The sequence below is a fragment of the Nomascus leucogenys genome, chromosome 9 (assembly GCF_006542625.1).
Source record: "Nomascus leucogenys isolate Asia chromosome 9, Asia_NLE_v1, whole genome shotgun sequence".
NCBI classification, from domain to species: domain Eukaryota; kingdom Metazoa; phylum Chordata; class Mammalia; order Primates; family Hylobatidae; genus Nomascus; species Nomascus leucogenys.
Window position 1 is genome coordinate 51,568,010 of NC_044389.1, and position 19,662 is coordinate 51,587,671.

The window sequence follows — 19,662 nt, forward strand, 5'->3', positions numbered from 1 at the left end:
ACTTAATTCTGACTCTAGAAACCAAGTCAAACCATCAAGAAATGTAAACCATGAGCAAATGAGAATAAATGCAATAAAATCACATCCAATATAAAAGGCACAGAGATACTACAAAGAGTAAGATACATCAGAAAGAGTTTAGGTGAACATATAATAAATATTCCTTTTCTAAAATGTTGTAGCAATAGTTTACTACATAGGCTACAAAAAATATTGTCAGTATTTCCATACTTACCAAAATGAGTATGAAACCTCAGGCTCACTCCTTCAGTATCTTTTTTAATCTATTACCATACTACAGTATCATTTCAACAATGTTAAAGATTTAATCACAATTTAAATATTAATTATTAATGATTAGGATAATAAATCTTTACTATGACCTATACTATTCATACCATTCTGGTAATATAACATATAATACTAGCAGATCGCAAATTAGATAGACCAAAACCCTCTCAAAACAAAAACAAACAAAGAAAAAATACAAACCAAACATTTAGCCTCTGCATTTAAGGCATGTTTTTCACCAATCCTAATGTGCTGCCAGGAATATACAAAGAAGAGGTAAGATATCTGGGATTCCCATGGGAAACCAGAAACGAATATATAAATGAAATGTTGAGAAGCCCAGCCATCAACTCTCCATAGTACGCTAAAGGGTCAGCAAAACAAATAAACTTGGCTGCCTACAGCCTGCTGAGTAACTCCTCATTTTTATTTGCCTGCCACACCATGAAAGACTCTGCAGTCCTAAAGCTTTGTAGAGAAAAGCAAAGATATCTTCTATGAGGGTTTCTTAGTTACTGAAAGTAGGAGAACCTTCACATAAAAATGAATCTTAGTATGATCAAGCAGAAGGCTTGGTGGAGGTGCTAACATGGTTATCTCATATCCATCAAGTTGGAGTTTTTCTCGAATAACTTTTAAATTGAGTGACTAAAATTCATGGGCAGGACAAGTACTTTCCCAAACTTTCCAGAGTCAAAGAAACACAGATTCAGCAGAAAAAAAAACAAAAACAAACACACACACACACAGAAGACATTCACAGTTTTCATGGCCAACTCTTCCTTTAATTTACACTCGGTTTAAAATAAGTACAGCAAGCTCACAAGCCAGATTCATCCTAAATGTGTTTCATGCTTCAATTTCTCAGTCAATTGATGGTGAATGAGTCTGGACTTTGGACAGCCTACTTATCCCAATAGTCAAAGTGGAATATAGCTGTCCTCATAAAAAAGATCATCAAATTAGGCAATATAGTACAAATTACATAAAAGCTTTCTAAAATAATTTTACAGAATAGGAATTTATGCACTTAAAATTAAATACAACAGAAAGGATTTCAGGTTGAGTCTAAGAAAGTTTTCCATGAGATCTTAATTGCTCTGATAAGAAGATTTGGATTCTCTTCTTTAGATTTATTGGAATGTTCATTTGGACACCATATTTATTTTCACTTTGTTTATCTTAATGTTGGTATAATAGAAAGCACAGATATTGAGAATGCATACCCTACTATTGGTATTTTTTTTGTCAAAATGTATAATTTATTGTGAAATGTTAAATAGTGCTTATGGGCCGAGTCATGGCTCATTACTCAGAATTCATTCGTTTGTGTTCTAACACCAAGTACCTCAGAATAGGACTACATTTGGAGACAGAGCCATTAAGGAAAAAACTAATATAAAATGAGGGCACATAGAGAATATCTTATATAGACATAAGGACAAACGCAGAGAAGGAAGTCCATGTAAAAACACTGAAGGAAGGCAACCATCTACAAACCAATCATAATGGCTTTAGAAGAAACCAACCCTGTTAATCATACTTTGATTACACACTTCTAGCCTCCTGAATGTGAGGAAGTATCTTCCTTGTTGTTTAAGCCACCTAGTCTGTGGTACTTTATTATGGCAGCCCTAGCCAACTAATAGAGTGGTATACAGAAATACACTTATAATTTCAATGTTGATGTTATATATGAAATGAATTTTGAGAGTATCAGGTATGTATTAAAGTATGAAAGAAGAATTATACAATATTTGGGAGATGATACATACATAACTATTTAGATATGCTTATCAAATTTGGTCATTTGAGAAAAAAACCTTACATGATTCCTAGAACATGCTGTTTATTTTCTGATTATTCCTTTGCACATTGAATAGCTGTATCCAGATTCTCTTTTATTTTTCATAAATTTGAACTAGTAACAACCACTGACTTCAAATTTATTTATTAATATGATAGCTTTTACAATAATATAAAAATATATTTTGTCCACTTGAGAATATAGAGCTAGGTCATTTTCTTTTTCTTTTTCTTTTTTTTTTTAACTTTACTTTTCACTGTCCAAGCTCCAGGATACATGTGCAGAACATGCAGGTTGGTTACATAGGTATACGTGTGCCATGGTGTTTTGCTGCACCTATTGACCTATCCTCTAAGTTCCCTCCCCTCACACCCCACCTCCCAATAGGCCCTGGTGTGTTTTGTTTCCCTCCGTGTGTCCATGTGTCTTCATTGTTCAACTCCCATTCATGAGTGAGAACATGCAGTGCTTGGTTTTCCGTTCTTGTGTTAGTTTGCTGAGGATGATTGTTTCTAGCTTTATCCATGTCTCTGTAAAAGACTTGATCTCATTCCATTTTTGGCTGCATAGTATTCAGTGGTGTCTATGTACAACATTTTGTTTATCAAGTCTATCACTGATGGGCATTTGGGTTGGTTCCGTATCTTTGCTATTGTAAATAGTGCTGCAATAAATATGTGTGTGCATGTGTCTTTACAGTAGAATAATTTATATTCCTTTGGGTATATACCTAGTAATGAGATTGCTGGGTCAAACAGTATTTCTGTTTCTAGATCCTTGAGAAATCACCATATGGTCTTCCACAATAGATCTCAATAGATGCACAAAAAAGGCCTCTGGTAAAATTTAGCATCCCTTTGTGTTAAAAACTCTCAATAAACTGGGCATTGATGGAACATATCTCAAAATATTAAGAGCTATTTATGATACACCCATAGCCAATATCACATTGAATGGGCAAAAGATGGAAGCATTTCCTTTGAAAACAGGTACAAGACAAGGATTCCCTCTCTCTCCACTCCTATTCAACATAGTATTGGAAGTTCTGGCCAGGGCAATCAGGCAAGAGAAAGAAATAAAGGGTATTCAAACAGGAAGAAAGGAAGTCAAATTGTCTCTGTTTGCAGATGACATAATTTTATATTTAGAAAATCCCATCATCTCAGCCCCAAACTCCTTAAACTGATAAGCAACTTCAACAAAGTCTCAGGATACAAAATCAATGTGCAAAAATCACAAGGATTCCCTTATACTAATAATAGACAAGCAGAGAACCAAATAATGAATCAACTCCCATTAACAATTGCTACAAATAGAATGAAATACCAAGGAATATAGCTAACAAGGGATGTGAAGGACCTCTTCAATGAGAACTACAGCCCACTGAGCAAGGAAATCAGAGAAGACACAAACGAATGTAAAAACATTCCATCCTCATGGACAGGAAGAATCAATATCGTGAAAATGGGCCATACTGCCCAAAGTAATTTATAGATTCAATGTTATTCCCATCAAATTACCGTTGGCATTCCTCACAGAATTAAAACGAAGCCTTTGAATTTCATATGGAATCAAAGGAGACCCTGTATAGCCAAGATAAACCTAAGCAAAAAGAACAAAATTGGAGGCATCACGCTACCTGACTTTAAACTGTAATACAAGGCTACAGCAACCAGACAGCATGGTACTTGTACCAAAGCAGATATATAGGCCAATGGAACAGAGCAGAGACCTCACAACAAACACCACCTATCCACAACCATCTGATCTTTGACAAACCTGACAAAAACAAGCAATGGGGAAAGGATTCCCTATTTAATAAATGGTGCTGAGAAAACTGGCTAACCAGATGCAGAAAACTGAAACTAGACACCTTCCTCACACCTTATACAAAAATTAACTCAAGATGGATGAAAGACTTGAATGTAAAACCCAAAACCATAAAAATCCTAGAAGAAAATCTTGGCAATACCATTTAGGACATAAATACGGGCAAAGACTTCATCATGAAGACAAAAGAAGGAATTGCAACAAAAGCCAAAATTGACAAATAGAATCCAATTAAATTAAAGAGCTTCTGCACAGCAGAAGAAACAATCATTGGAATGAAGAGGCAACCTACAGAATGGGAGAAAATTTTTGCAATCTATCCATCAGACAAAGGCCTATTATCTAGAATTTATAAGGGACTTAAACAAATTTACAAGAATAAAACAAACAACCCCATCAGAAAGTGGTCAAAAGAGATGAACCGACACTTCTCAAAAGATGCAGCCAACACACATATGGAGAAAATCTCAACATACTGATCATTAGAGAAATTCAAATCAAAACCACAATGAGATACCATCTCACGCCAGTCAGAATGGTGATTATTAAAATATCAAGAAATAATAAATGTTGGTGAGGCTGTAGAGAAATAGGAATGCTTTTACACTGTTGGGGGGAATGTAAATTAGAGCTAGGTCTTTGAAATTATGTTGATTAATTGATATCCAACACAAACCAAGTTCAAAGTAGATGAGTAGTTAGAGAGAAGGTAAAAAATAGAGAGTTAAAAATTAATAAATAATAAAACAGTCTAGATGGTATACACACTAATTTCAAGGGAGCTTTTTTTTGAAGTTTAGTGAAACTTATGTAATGTTTAAAAATTTCAATTTTATCTGTAACTTCTGAGTGATTGGTTGTGTTAAAAAGTTACCATACACTTTCCCATCTTAACAGTTTTTAAGTTTGCAATTCAGCAATGTTAAAGTATATTTCCATTTTTGTGCCACAGGTTTCTAGAAGATTTTCATCTTGGAAAACACATTGAACAACACCCCATTTTCCCTTTACTCCAGCCCCTGGTATCTACTATTCCACTTTTTCTTTCTATGGGTTTTACTACTTTTGACACCACATGTCAGTGAGATCACTTATATGTGTATTTATCTTTTTTTGACTGGCTTATTCAACTTATTATAACATCCTCAAGCTTCATCAATGTTGTCACATATGATAGAATAGAATTTTCCTTTTTTAAAAGATAAATAATCGTTCATTTCATATATATACCATGTTTTCTTCGTCCATTCATCCATCCATGGACATTTGTGTTGCTTTCCTCTCTTGACTATTGTGAATAATGTTGCAAAAAACATGGATGTGCAAAATGTCTTTGAGATCCTACTTTTAATTATTTTGGATAAATACCTAGAAGTAACATTGTTGGGTCATATGGCAATTTGATTTTATTTTTGTTGAGGAACCTCCATACCTTAACTATGCGGGTGTCATCATTTTTCATTCCTAACAGCAATGCACAAGGTTTTCCATTTATATATATTCTCTTGAATACTTTTTGTTTTCTGGGGTGTGTGTGTGTGTGTGTGTGTGTGTGTGTGAATATATGTATTCAAAAATGTTTTGAGGTGGCTAATTGTTATGATGTGATAGCTCATTGTAATTTAGATTTACATTTCTCTAATAATTAGTGACATTAAGCATCTTTTCATATTCTTTTTGGCCATATGTCTATATTTTCTGAATAAATGTGTATTCAAGTCTTTGAATTATTTTAATTGAATTTTTGCTATTAAATTATAGAGAATTGTCATATATTTTGAATATAAAACACTTAGCAGATAAATTATTTACCAATATTTTCTCTCTTGCAACCTGTTTATTTCTATGGCATCAGTTGTAATGTCTTCTCTTTCTGATTCCTTTTTTTTTTTTTTTGACTTGGTCTTTGCTGTGTCCCCAGGCTGCAGTGCAGCAGCAGCACCATCTCAGCTCACTGAAACCCTCATCTCCCGAGTTCAAGCGATTCTGTCACGTCAGCCTCCTGAGTAGCTGGGACTACAGGTGCATGCCACCACACCTAGCTAATTTTTGTAGTTTTAGTAGAGACAGGGTTTCACCATGTTGTCCAGACTGGTCTCCCACTCCTGGGCTCAAGCAATTGGCCTGCCTCAGCATTCCAAAGTGCTGGGATTACAGGCATAAGCCACCATGCTCAGCCTCATTTTAATTATACAACTATTAGCTTTTTTTTAATCGAGAAAACAATTTCTAGATTTTGTTGATCTTTTCAAAAAAAGAAAGCAATAACTCAGTTTTGCTGATTTTTCTCTATTTTCTATTATATTTATTTCTGCTGTAATCTTTATTACTTTTTTCTTTCTGATAATTTTGGTCAGTTCTGTGATAGGTAAAGTTAGATTGCTTTAGATATTTCTTTTTAACATAGGCATTTATTACTCTAAACTATTTTCATAGTATTGTTTTTGCTACATTTGTAAGTTCAGGTTCCTTTTCTCACTTTTTTTTGTATATCTTCTACAGCAAGGTTGTCTAACCTGCAGCCTGACAGGTGCATTCAGCCCAGGACGGCTTTGAATGCGGCTCAGCACAAACTTGTAAGCTTTCTTCAAACATTGTGATTTCTCTTGCGATTTTTTCCCAGCTCATCAGCTATGGCTAGTGTTAGTGTATTTTATGTGTGGCCTGGGGCAATTCTTCTTTTCCCAATGTGGTTCAGGGAAGGCAAAAGATTTGATACCCTTGTTCTGTAGGTATATTTTGTGGTTACCATGAGGATTGCATAAAATATTTTATAATAAACATTATATAATAAAAAATATTTAAAATATTTTAAATAAATAAATAAAATATAAACATAAATATAATATAAAATCAATTTTATATAATTATAAAATATAAATTATAAAAAATAAAATATAAATAAATATTATATAAATAAAATTAAATAAAATAAATATTTTAAAATGTTTTAAAATAACAGTCCATTTTAAACAAAAAACCCTTTAATTATATATGAAAAGTTTATTCCTTTACATCTCCCATTCCTACTTTATGTTAGCAATATCACTAGTCGTAAATTTTGTGTTGTGTCCCAATTAATATAAATGTAATGTTACTTTTAGGCTTTTCTCTTTTTTTTTTTTTTTTTTTTTTTGAGACGGAGTCTCGCTCTGTCGCCCAGGCTGGAGTGCAGTGGCGCAATCTCGGCTCACTGCAAGCTCTGCCTCCCGGGTTCATGCCATTCTCCTGTCTCAGCCACTCTGAGTAGCTGGGACTACAGGCGCCCACCACCACGCCCTGCTAATTTTTTGTATTTTTAGTAGAGACGGGGTTTCACCGTGGTTTCGATCTCCTGACCTCGTGATCCGCCCGCCTCGGCCTCCCAAAGTGCTGGGATTACAAGCGTGAGCCACCGCGCCCGGCCAGGCTTTTCTCTTTTAAACTGCATATCAGAATTAAAAGAAACTTGTGAAGCAACATTAAAAACTTATGGGACTTTATATTTAATTATTTATTTATCTCTACCAGATAAATTTATACTTTCACATTCATTTGTTTTGCTACCTAGTCTCCCTCATTTCAACTTGAAAGACTCCTTTTTGCTTTTTTGTAGGACAGGGGTGGTAATAATTACCTTCTTCAACCTTTTTTTAACCCGAGAAAATATTCCAATTTCCATAATTTCTGAATGACAGGTTTGCCAAATGAATGTCTTATGTGGTAGGTTTTTTTTTTTTTCTTTTCTGATTTTTCTTTCAACACTTTGAATATGTTGTGTCACTTACTTTTGTTTTAAAAAGATGTCTGCTGGTATCTTGTTGATAATACCATGTGAGTTCCCTTTTATGTCATGATTCGTTTTTCTTCTGCTGCTTCTGAGATTCTTTCTTTGTGACTTTTGAAAGTTTGATTATGATATTTATGGGTGTAAAATTTTTGAATTGATCTCAGTGTACAGTAGTTGTGTTTTAAAACAATTCTATGTCCATATTCTTCCTCAAATTTGGGAATTTTCTGCCTGTCATTATTTCTTTAAATAGACTTTTTGTCTCAATCTTTTCCTCTTGTCCCATGAGGGCTCTCATAATGCATAACTGGTCAGGTTAACAATGTCCCATAAGCCTCCGGCTTTCTTCATTTTATTAGGAAATTCTTCTGGCTCCTCTCCCTTAATAGTTTGAAATGGCCAATATTTTCAAATTCATGAATTATTTTTTTCTAGCTGAACAATTCATCTATTGAATTTCTCTAGTAAATTTTTCAATTTAGTTATTGTATTATTTAGCTCCAGAATTTCTATTTGGTTGTTTTCTGTAATTTTTGTGTCTTTGTTGATACTCTTATTTCATATATATATTATTTTCCTGATTTTTAAAAACTTATCTGCGTTCTTTTAGTTAATTGAGTGTCTTTAATTATTTTTGAAATTTTTGATAGGTATTTAAGATATTTTGAATTTTTTGAACAGGTAATGGATAGATCTTTGTTCATTCAGGGTTGAAAAAATGTTTACTTTGTTCCTTTAAATAGGTCATGCTTTCTGGTGTCTGCATGTTTTGCATTTCTTTGTTTAAATTTTGAGATTTAAAGAAACACCCACATCTCCCAGTATTTATGTACCAGCTTAGTGTAGGGAAATACCTTCATCTATCACCCCACCTAGAGATTCTGGGAGCTTTGTGAACCATTCCAAGATCTGTAGCCTCTCCAGGCTTTTGAATGTAATTATCAAGTTAAATCGGGTTCTTTGTTTGTTTGTTTTCAGGATTTTGTAATATTTTGCTTCACCTGTTGTCATTCTGTAGTAATAATGCAGCTCTTCTGGTACTGCCCTAAACTGCCCCACTGCCTTTATTCCCAGGCCTTCAAATGCTGGGGTTTCTACAAGTGATTTAAGTTCAGTGACAGAAATCAGACCCTTGGGAAGTCTCTAAGGAGCCAGAACATTAGACCACATTTCAATTAGAGCATTAGAATATTCTGAATTTGTCTACATATTTACATTTACCAGTGACTTTTTATATTTTTATTTGTTACATGTTAGTGTCCTTTTCCTTTAGAGTGAAAACTATCCTTCGCATTTCTTCTTAAACAGGTTTTGTATTGGTGAATTCTCTTAGCTTTTATTTGTCTTGAAAAGTCTTTATCTCTTCCTCATATATGAAGAAGTACTTTGATGAGTACAGTATTTTGGATTAAAGGTTTTTCAAATTTTTGATTACTTCAACATTTGGCTATATTATCCCAATCCCTTCTTGCCTGCAAGTTTGTTTTTATTTTATTTCTTTCTTTCTTTTTTTTTTTTTTCCCTGAGAAATTCACTAAAAACAGTTTGGGAACACTATTGAATGTGTTATGTTTTGTTGTTGCTGTTGTTTTGTTTTTCTATCTCTCCTGCTGCTTTCAGTATTGTTTTTGTTCTTTGATTTTTGGTAATTTGATTACAATGTGCTTTGGAAATTACTTTCTGCGTTGAATTTGTTTGGTGTTGTCTAAGCTAACTGTTCCTAGATATTATTGTCTTTCTCCAAATTTGGAAAACGTTGAGTTCTTTATTATCTTGAGTTTGTTTTCTAGTCCTTTCTTTTCTAGCTCATATCCTCTAGAAACTTATATTATGTGGAGGTAGTTCCCTTCATAGTGTCACAAAATTTCTGTGGCCGCCACTATTTCTTTTTACTTTTTATCCCTCTGATTGGGTAATTACATGTTTTCTTGCTTTGAGCTTACTGATTCTTTTCTGTTTGATCAAGTCTACTGTTAAAGTTTTCTCATGAGTTTTTCAGTTTAACAATTTTATCTGCATTTCAAGGATTTCTTTTTTTATTATTCTGATTTCTTTCTCAAATGTCTAATACCGTGTCTGCATTATTTTCCAAGTTTCTTTTAGTTTTTGATTATGGTTTATGTGATTCCTGAACTTTTCAAAGAGATTTATTTTGAATTTGTTGTCAGATATTTAAGCGTCTTCAAATCTTTTTGCACATTATTGAAACTTGATTGGTTTCTTTGGGAGATGTCATATTTCCCTGTTTTATTTTTTTTAACAGTACTTGCTGTTTACATTGATGCCTGCATATTTAAGAAGATGGCCACTTTATTCAGCTTTTTAATGTGTTATGCAGTGGTGTTAAAATATTACTGCCTAATACCAGAGCTGAATCACTACCCTGAGCATTCTTTCTGTTCTGAGGATGGCTTATATTTGATAGCAGAACCTAAATAGTGCATTAGAGCTAAATCTCTTCCATGCTGCTGTTTTCCTGTCTGGGGAATACTTATCATGACCATGAAAACATAATGCTGCACCAGAACTTAAGCCCAAACCTGTAGTAATTTCTGGCTTGGGGAAGGCTTAAGAAATAACTAGAACTTAGTTACTTACCTGATACTTGTTTCTGGGTCAGAGAAAGGCTCTGTATGATCACCTGGGATATTTGTAAAATCTGATCAAAGATTCTAGCCTTCCCCTGGATTGTTCCTCCTGCACTACTGTAGTGCTGGCTAGCCCCCCATCAATGTGAATTCCCTGTTGATAGGAACACAAAGCATCTGACAAGATCTGTTTGCCATTTGCTGTGATTAATGCTTCTGCTCTTTGCTTCCAGTTCAACCCAGGTGGTTCAGTCCTTCTGACCTCCTAATACCTCCTATGGGATGGAAAAAAGAAGCCTTCTCATAATGATTCACACACTGATATGGGGATTGAGTGTCCACCTGCAATTATTTTCTTCCACCTGGGTAATTGCAGGTACAGGGGAGTTTTCTGTGAGTGGTGCTATTTTGGTTTGCAGAATAGGTTGATGCAACACAAATGACCTTTCTTCTTTCTGGTCATGGATTTTTTAATTTCCATGAACCAATAAGATTTTTCACTTTTCTCCTGAGCTCTGGTGCATTCAGAGTGGTATTTTTATATCTGAATAGTTGCTAGTTGTACTTTTAAGAGGGATTGATGGTGGAGGTCTTCAATTCCACCATCTTGCTGATGTCACTACTCAAAAATATTTTTATATATTAGGAAATTATTTTGTTTTTAGGATTTTGTGTCTACATGACACAGACATGAAAAGAGATGTACTCTTATCACTGAAACTTTTCGTATACTGTTTTGGTTGTGTGCATTTTCTAGTAATGAATGATTGTTTATTTAAGCCATATGTTTTATACATAGACTTTCTTAAAAAGGGACTAGCTGGTTCTGTGTGTCAGAATATAGGGACAGAATATAACTACACATTAATAATTTCTCAACTCTTTATTTTAGAAGTGTAAATAACCTTTATTTTAATCTTTGTTATATTACACCTCTGTAACGTAGAGAAATTTTTATCTTCAGAAAACGGAAAATTTTGTCCAGAGTTCAGAGGAAGATGGTATTGTGGTGTTTTCTCTGGGGTCACTGTTTCAAAATGATACGGAGGTAAAGGTTAATATCATTGCTTCAGCCCTTGCCTAGATTCCACAGAAGGTCAGTAAAACCTCCAATCCTGATTAGCAGCTCTTCACGTAATGAGAAAGTATGGCTTTTGCCTACTGTCTTGCTGTTACTGGAAACAACCCTCTTGACTGTTGTTTGTTTATGATAAAATAGAAATAATAAATTAAGCCCCTACATCATATTTTAGAATTTGAAATCTAAAGGCATGTGCCAACTATTCCAAAATAAGTTCTGACATGTATTATTTCCAAGGACCAGAAAAAAGAAAACTGATAAAATAAGATAAAGAAGAATCAATCTCAAGAATATCCTTCTCATATTTGAGTTCATAAAAACTGTATTCAGGGTACTTTTGCATAGAAATAAAAGCTCATATTAATGTAATCTTTCTCAATAATTAGAGTTTTTAAGAGTTAAATGTCAATTGCAATTATATTATAGTAACTTAATTAAGTAATGTAATTATTTATAATACTCAACTAATTTTAAATTTGTTACTACAGTAATTCTAGAATTTCACACTTTAGATAGTGCTATATGTAAATTATCCAAAAGATATTTTACTTTCTATTTAGCCAAAATACATCAAACTCAATAAAGGCAAGTACACTAATTAGGAATGTGAAATCTTGTAATTTTAATTATGAAATTATCTGTTAAATAGTTTGAAAAATCTATGCCATCATTTCTTTTCAAATGTATGACTTTTTTATAGATGTCCCACAAATAAAGATTATTGAAAAATGGTACAATCCCAAAGAAAATTTATCATTTGAACAATGGAACATAAGTAATTCTCTAGCTTATTCTTCTTCAATAAAACAATTAAATATAAGAAAACAGAGGTCAGAAAGAAAATAGAGAAGAAAAGACAACCGATTATCCAAAACACACACAAAATTGAAAGCAAATTTTATCTGGGGGAAAGGTAAATTTCATGGTAGAACTAGAATAGTTCCATGATTTAAAATGACATAGAGATAATGTACTTATAAAATTTTTAATTCTTATTAGAAAATTGAGTAGGCAGTGCTGAATTACTTTTTAATTATTCACTGATATTTTTATTTTCAGATATTTTTGATTGATAATAAAATAATAATTGTATACTTAATAGGCAACTAGTACACATGATCTGAAAAGACCTTTGTAAAAAGTCCTACTATATCTTTTAGTGTTTACACAGTACGTCTACACATCCCTGTCTCAACCATCACCTGAAGTACAATGAGTTTATAATTTATAACTATATCTACATACTTAGAATGCTAATGTCCTGTGGTTAAATCTGTGAAATACATGTGTTTCTTCCATAGGTGTTATGGAGGTACAAAGGAAAAAAAAACCATCCACATTAGGAACCAACATTAAGTTGTATGATTGGATACCCCAGAATGATCTTCTTGGTAGGCCTATGAGAAAGTAAAAATATGAACTAGATGAGGAAAAATGAATAAATGTTAAACAGTGAGCAAATTCAGCAAATATTTAAAATTATAAAACTTTATTTTAGTTATACTTTTGAAGCAGATGTAATTAAATAATTGACTAAAATTGCATAGATAGACTCACACTTTCTATTGTTAAGATGAGAGTGACTAGAAATTCAGGAGGAGCTAATGCCTCTTTTTCTGAAGACAGAAATGATCTTTACTAGCAATGCTCCATGTGCTCACCTTCTAAAGAAAATGCTGTAGGCTTCAGTGAGTTATCTCATAATTCCCATCTATAGTGATTAAATTATTTTAAAAATTCATAATAAAATATCTCACCATTTCTCATTCAATTTGCATACAAGGTCACCCCAAACCAAAGCTTTTATCACTCATGGTGGAATGAATGGGATCTATGAAGCTATTTACTATGACGTCCCTATGGTGGGAGTTCCCATATTTGGTGATCAGCTTGATAACATAGCTCACAGGAAGGCCAAAGGAGCAGCTGTAGAAATTAACTTCAAAACTATGACAAGCGAAGATTTACTCAGTGCTTTGAGAACAGCCATTAACAATTCCTCGTAAGTACTACTGATTGGGCCGGGCGCAGTGGCTCACACCTGTAATCCCAGCACTTTGGGAGGCCAAGGCGGGCAAATCACGAGATCAGGAGATCTAGACCATCCTGGCTAACATGGTGAAACTCCGTCTCTATTAAAAAAATACAAAAAATTAGCCGGGCGAGGTAGCTGTAGTCCCAGCTACGTGGGAGGCTAAGGCAGGAGAATGGCGTGAACCCCAGGGGGCGGAGCCTGCAGTGACCCGAGATTGCGCCACTGCACACCAGCCTGGGTAAAAGAGCGAGACTCCTTCTCAAAAAAAAAAAAAAAAAAGGAGAATATATTCTTTTTCATTCTCCCCAATATATCTGTTTAATGCTATACAACCAATAATATTCATGTCACAACCAGCATCAATCTTTTACCCAACAAAATTTTAGCTTGCATAACATATACTACAGTTTATCTACCTGTCTTTTATGAAAACAAAACTACAACTTTCTAATTTCTATGTGTGTTTTTGCCTTCCTGTTACAAGGCGGATGCTATGAGATTATCAAGAATTCACCATGATCAACCCATAAAGACCCTGGATAGAGCAGTCTCCTGGATCGAGTTTGTCATGTGCCACAAAGGAGCCAAGCACCTGTGATCAGCTGCCCACCACCTCACCTGGTTCCAGCACTTCTTTATAGACTTGATTGGGTTCCTACTTGCCTGGGTGTCAACTGCTATATTCTTGGTCTCATGATGTTGTTTATTTTCCTCTCAAAAATTTAATAAAACTAGAAAGATAGAAAAGAGAGAATAGATCTTTCCAAATTTAGGGAAGACCTGATGGGGTAATCCTGTTAATTCCAGCCACAAAGAATTTAGTGAAAACATGTTCCCTTCCTATTTTCATATTATCTATTCTGATATTTTGTCTTAGCTAAGTCACCTAGAATTCCACAATCATGAAGTTGTGAGTATATCTCATTGTTGCATTGTATTGTCCTAGGTGTCCTTGCTCTCTTCTCTCGCTTTTTAACACAAGGACATTAATACATCTACATTTTCCTATTTCTGATATCACAGTTTCCATGATGTCATCACTCCTATAATCTTAAGTGATAGAGTGACCTTCAATATGCTGATTCCTGGTGTTTGCACAAACCATGGATGTAAAGAAGTAAAAAATGTAAAATTCACGAAATTCAGTAAACCACACAAATCAGTTAAGCATTCTATGACTTAGCTTGTTATGAGAAACATAATGATTTTTCTTTTTCAATTTAAATAAGCCCTTCTACATACCCAGCATTACTGATCTTAGACAATGAATTGCTAAAAATGAGAATACAGCATTACACTTAGAATAGTTTGCTATATTTCCACATACCTCATCTAGATGTCATGGCCTACATTTCTGCCATCACTCAACCAACAATTTTTGTGTGTTCTTGATGATAAATAGACAGTACTCAAATAATAAAAGAAACTAATAATTTCTTACATAGAGAAAATGTCAATAAGATATTCAAGGTAACTAGATTATTTTGAGATAAGTAAACAATAGAAATATATGGTTTTAATTGCTGATTTTATAAAATTTTAGTTGATAGTACACTTAATAAAGAAGATTTAAATGTCTATTCTTTAAAAATGATGAATACTTATAATTCTTATCTCTATAATCAGAAGTCTAATTAATGTAGAAAAATAAAGAGATGCTTGCTCTGAAAGTAAGATCAGTATACTGCCTTTCAGTCTCAATCTTTGAGAATTGCAAATTCATCAAGTAATGGCTTACATGGTAAAAATTTAAGGTATTAGAATACTTGCTTCACAAATAATAGTATGTATTAAATATTTAGATATGTAAAGCTCTATACTAAACTAAATATAGTTTAATAATCTTTACACAAATTAAGCAAATATGTTACACTTTTTATTTTGTTTACTGTTGTATAACCTTAGTGACATGCCTATTTATATTTTAATTTAATGACTTGATTTATCAAATAAATAAATTTGCTCAACTGGCTTTTTGAAAATTTTGAAATTGTTACACATGTTGATAAGGTATATATATAAATTTTTCCAGTTTTAAAATGACTATATAAAAAGAAATATAAGTATTGTTCTTGTGTATGTACATAATTAAATGTAAATAAAAATATTTACTGTTTTTAACGTTTCTTAAGTTTTTACACTGACATGTTTTTTGACTTTTACAATATTATTTTAATCTAGGAAAATCTGATTATATCTCTTTTAAGTCTCATCTTTTCTCTGTAATTAAATACAGTAATTGATTAACATGCTATGACAGGTGAGAAGCCATTTCTGCAGTTGAGCCTGCTAACACTCTGGGACTTTTTAGGTTGGACACTCATTGTACGTGGGACTCCCTTCCTCTCAAGAGCTGTTGCTCATAAGACTCTCCTTCATCAATCTGGAATTGCCTTTTAAGATCAGTTGCAATTAGAATCCAATTGACCTTGCAGTTGTAATATGTTCTATCTTAACCACCACTTTCTTACCAGGAGTCTACCCAGGTTTGTTCTCTGATTCCTGTAAGAAGCTCCCAGCATAGATATTCTAAATTTCAGATCATTAAGTTATTAACAAACGTTTGGACCATGTTCACTTTAGGTTGAGCACAGTGTGAGGAGATTGAAATTATAATCCTATATGTGTGTGTTATAAATATTAAAGTGTATAAATTAAATAACACATTCTAAGTATCCAACAAGGGTCAAATAAATGATACAAAGTCACCATATCAATGCTGTTTGATCTCATCTTATTTCAGAAATTTTCTTGTAATAACCTCTTTGGTTTTTTATATTATATCAATTGTTGCAAACAAAGAAAAATCTCAAAGGAATTTTTAATAATTACCTAGAGCCTCGCTTCTAGACCTAACAACTAAGAGCAAATTGCCATATTTTCATCATATAGTCTTTAAAATTTGCACACGGGGTGGTGGCAAAACTGATGTTTTAAAGATGACAGGAATGCCCTGTCCCTGTTCCCCCATGCAGAAAGAGACGTAACAACATCATATAGACCAAATTGCCATGGTGATAATCTCAGAAACCAGTGAAAAGGTTGCAGCACCTCAGAAAAGAGCAAAGCCAAAAAGAATTTTATTTTAATATCTAATAAACATTGTACCATATACTCTCAGTAGATCCTTCTCTAGCCAGTACAGCATTACACAATCAGGAAAAAAATCTTTAGTCATCACTTTTCCCATAGGAGTGAAAGAAGACTGAAATGTGGCCTAATATTCTGGCTCCTTAGGGGAGGGGACTTCCCAAGGGTCTGATTCCTGTCACCAAAATTAAATCACTTATAGAAACCCCAGCATTTGAATACCTGGGAATAAAGGCAGTGTGGCTGTTTAGGGCAGTACCAGAAGAGCTGCATTATTACTACAGAATGACAAGAGGTGAAGCAAAATATTACAATATCCTGAAAACAAACAAACAAACAAAAAAACCCGATTTAACTTGGTAATTACATTCAAAAGCTCAGAGAGGATACAGCTCTTGGAATGGTTTGCAAAGCTCGCAGCATCTCTAGCTGGGGTGATTGATGAAGGTCTTCCACTACACTAAGCCAGTACATAAAGACTGGGAGATGTGGATGTTTCTTTAAATCTCAGAATTTTTTTTTTTTTTTTTTTTTTTTGAGACGGAGTCTCCCTCTGTCGCCCAGGCTGGAGTGCAGTGGCTCAATCTCGGCTCACTGCAAGCTCCGCCTCCCGGGTTCCTGCCATTCTCCTGCCTCAGCCCCTCCGAGTAGCTGGGACTACAGGCGCCCGCCCCCACGCCCGGCTAATTTTTTGTATTTTTAGTAGAGACGGGGTTTCACCGTGGTCTCGATCGCCTGACCTCGTGATCCGTTCTCCTCGGCCTCCCAAAGTGCTGGGATTACAAGCGTGAGCCACCGCACCTGGCCTAAATCTCAGAATTTAAACAAGGAAATGCAAAACGTGCAGACACTGAGAAACCTGACCTATTTAAAGGAACAAAATAAAGCTTTCATTCCACCCTCAATAAACAAAGATCTATTAATTACCTGTCAAAAAATTCAAAATATATTAATACCTATCAAAAATTTCAAAAATAATTAAAGATGCTCGATTACCTAAAAAAACACAGAGTTTTTAAAAATCAGGAAAATTATGCATATATAAAATAAGAGTATCAACAAAGACATAAAAAGTATAGAAAAGAAGCAAATAGAAATTCTGGAGGCAAATAATACAATAACTAAATTGAAAAACTTAGTAGACAAATTCAATAGATGACTTGATCAGCTAGAAAAAATAATTCATGAGTTTGACAATATTGGCGACTGGAAACTTTTAAGGGAGAGGAGCAAAAAGAATGTGATAATAAAGTGAAGAAAGCCTGACACTTATGGGACATTGTTAACCTGACCAGTTATGCATTATGAGAGCCCTCATGGGAGAAGAGGAAAAGATTGAGACAAAAAGTCTATTTAAAGAAATAATGGCAGGCAGAATATTTCCCAAATTTGAGGAAGAACATGGACATAGAATTGTTTTAAAACACAACTACTGTACACTGAGATCAATTCAAAAATTTTGCACCAATAAATATTATAATCAAACTTTCAAAAGTCACAGACAAAGAAACAACCTTGGAAGCAGAAAAAGAAAAATAAATCATGACATAAATGGGAACTCACGTAATATTATCAACAAGATATCAGCAGATATCCTTTTAAACCAAAACTAAGCAACATAATATATTCAAAGTGTTGAAAGAAAAACAAGAAAAAACCCCAACCACATAAGAGATTCATTTGGCAAACCTGCCATTCAGAAATTCTGGAAAATGGAGTACTTTCTCGGGTTAAAAAAAAGGTTGAAGAAGGTAATTATTACCACATCTGTCCTACAAGAAAAGCAAAAAGGAGTCATTCAAGTTGAAATGAGGGAGGCTAGGTAGCAAAACGAATGAATGTGAAAGTATAAATCTATCTGGTAGAGATACATATATAATTAATTACAAAGTCCCGTAAGTTCTTAATGTTGATGCACGTTACTTTTAATTCTGATATGCAATTTAAAGGAGAAAAGCATAAAAGTAACATTACATTTGTATTAATTGGGAAACAACATAAAATATATAACTAGTGATATTACTAACATAAAGTAGGAATGGGAGATGTAAAGGAATAGAGTTTTCATATATAAAGTTTTTGTTCGGTTAAAAATGGACTGTTATAACTATAATACGTTTTATGTCATCCTCATGGTAACCACAAAATATTCCTATAGAACAAGAGTGTCCAATATTTTATCTTCTCTGGACCACATTGTGAAAAGAAGAATTGCCTTGGGCCACAGACAAAATACACTAACACTAGCCATAGCTGATGAGCTGGGAAAAAATCGCAAGAGAAATCGCAATGTTTGAAGAAAGTTTACAGGTTTGTGCTGGGCTACATTGAAAGCCTTCCTGGGCTGCATGCAGCTCTCAGGCTGCAGGTTGGACAAGCTTGTTGTAAAAGATACACAAAAAGTAATGAAAAAAAGGAAACTGAACTTACGAATGTAGCAACAACAGTACTATGAGGATAGTTTATAATAATAAATGCCTATGTTAAAAAAGAAGAAATAGCTAAAAGAATCTAACTTTACATATCAAAGAACTGATCAAAATTATCAGAAAGAAAAATGTAATAAAGATTACAGCAGACATAAATACAATAGGAAATAGAGAAAAATCAGCAAAACTGAGTTATTGCTTTCTTTTTTTGTGAAGATCAACAAAATTGAGAAATTGTTTCCTCTATTAAAGAAAAAAGTGAATAGTTGTATAACTAAAATCAGTCTGAGCTTCGTGGCTTAATCCTGTAATCCCAGCAGTTTGGAATGCCAAGGCAGGCAGATTCCTTGAGCCCAGGAGTGGGAGACCAGTCTGGGCAACATGGTGAAACCCTGTTTCTACTAAAACTACAATAATTAGCCAGGTATGGTGGCATGCACCTGCAGTCCCAGCTACTCAGGAGGCTGACGTGAGAGAATCACTTGAACTCGGGAAGTGAGGGTTTCAGCGAGCCAAGATGGTGTTGCTGCTGCACTCCAGCCTGGGGACAGAGCAGAGACCCAGTCTAAAAGAAAAAAAAAATAACAAATCGGAAATGAAAGAGAAGACGTTACAATTGATGCCATTGAAATAAATAGGTTGCAAGAGAGAAAATATTGGTATATCACTTATCTGCTAAGTGTTTCATATTCAAAATATATGACAATTCTCTATAGTTTAATAGCAAAAAGCCCTTAAAATA

At 33.8% G+C, this 19,662-nt stretch overlaps 1 pseudogene; it reads left to right on the forward strand.

Annotated features, from left to right (window-relative positions):
* Positions 1-519: 519 nt before the first annotated feature.
* LOC100588504 lies at positions 520-14,158 on the forward strand (annotated as a pseudogene).
* Positions 14,159-19,662: the final 5,504 nt, after the last annotated feature.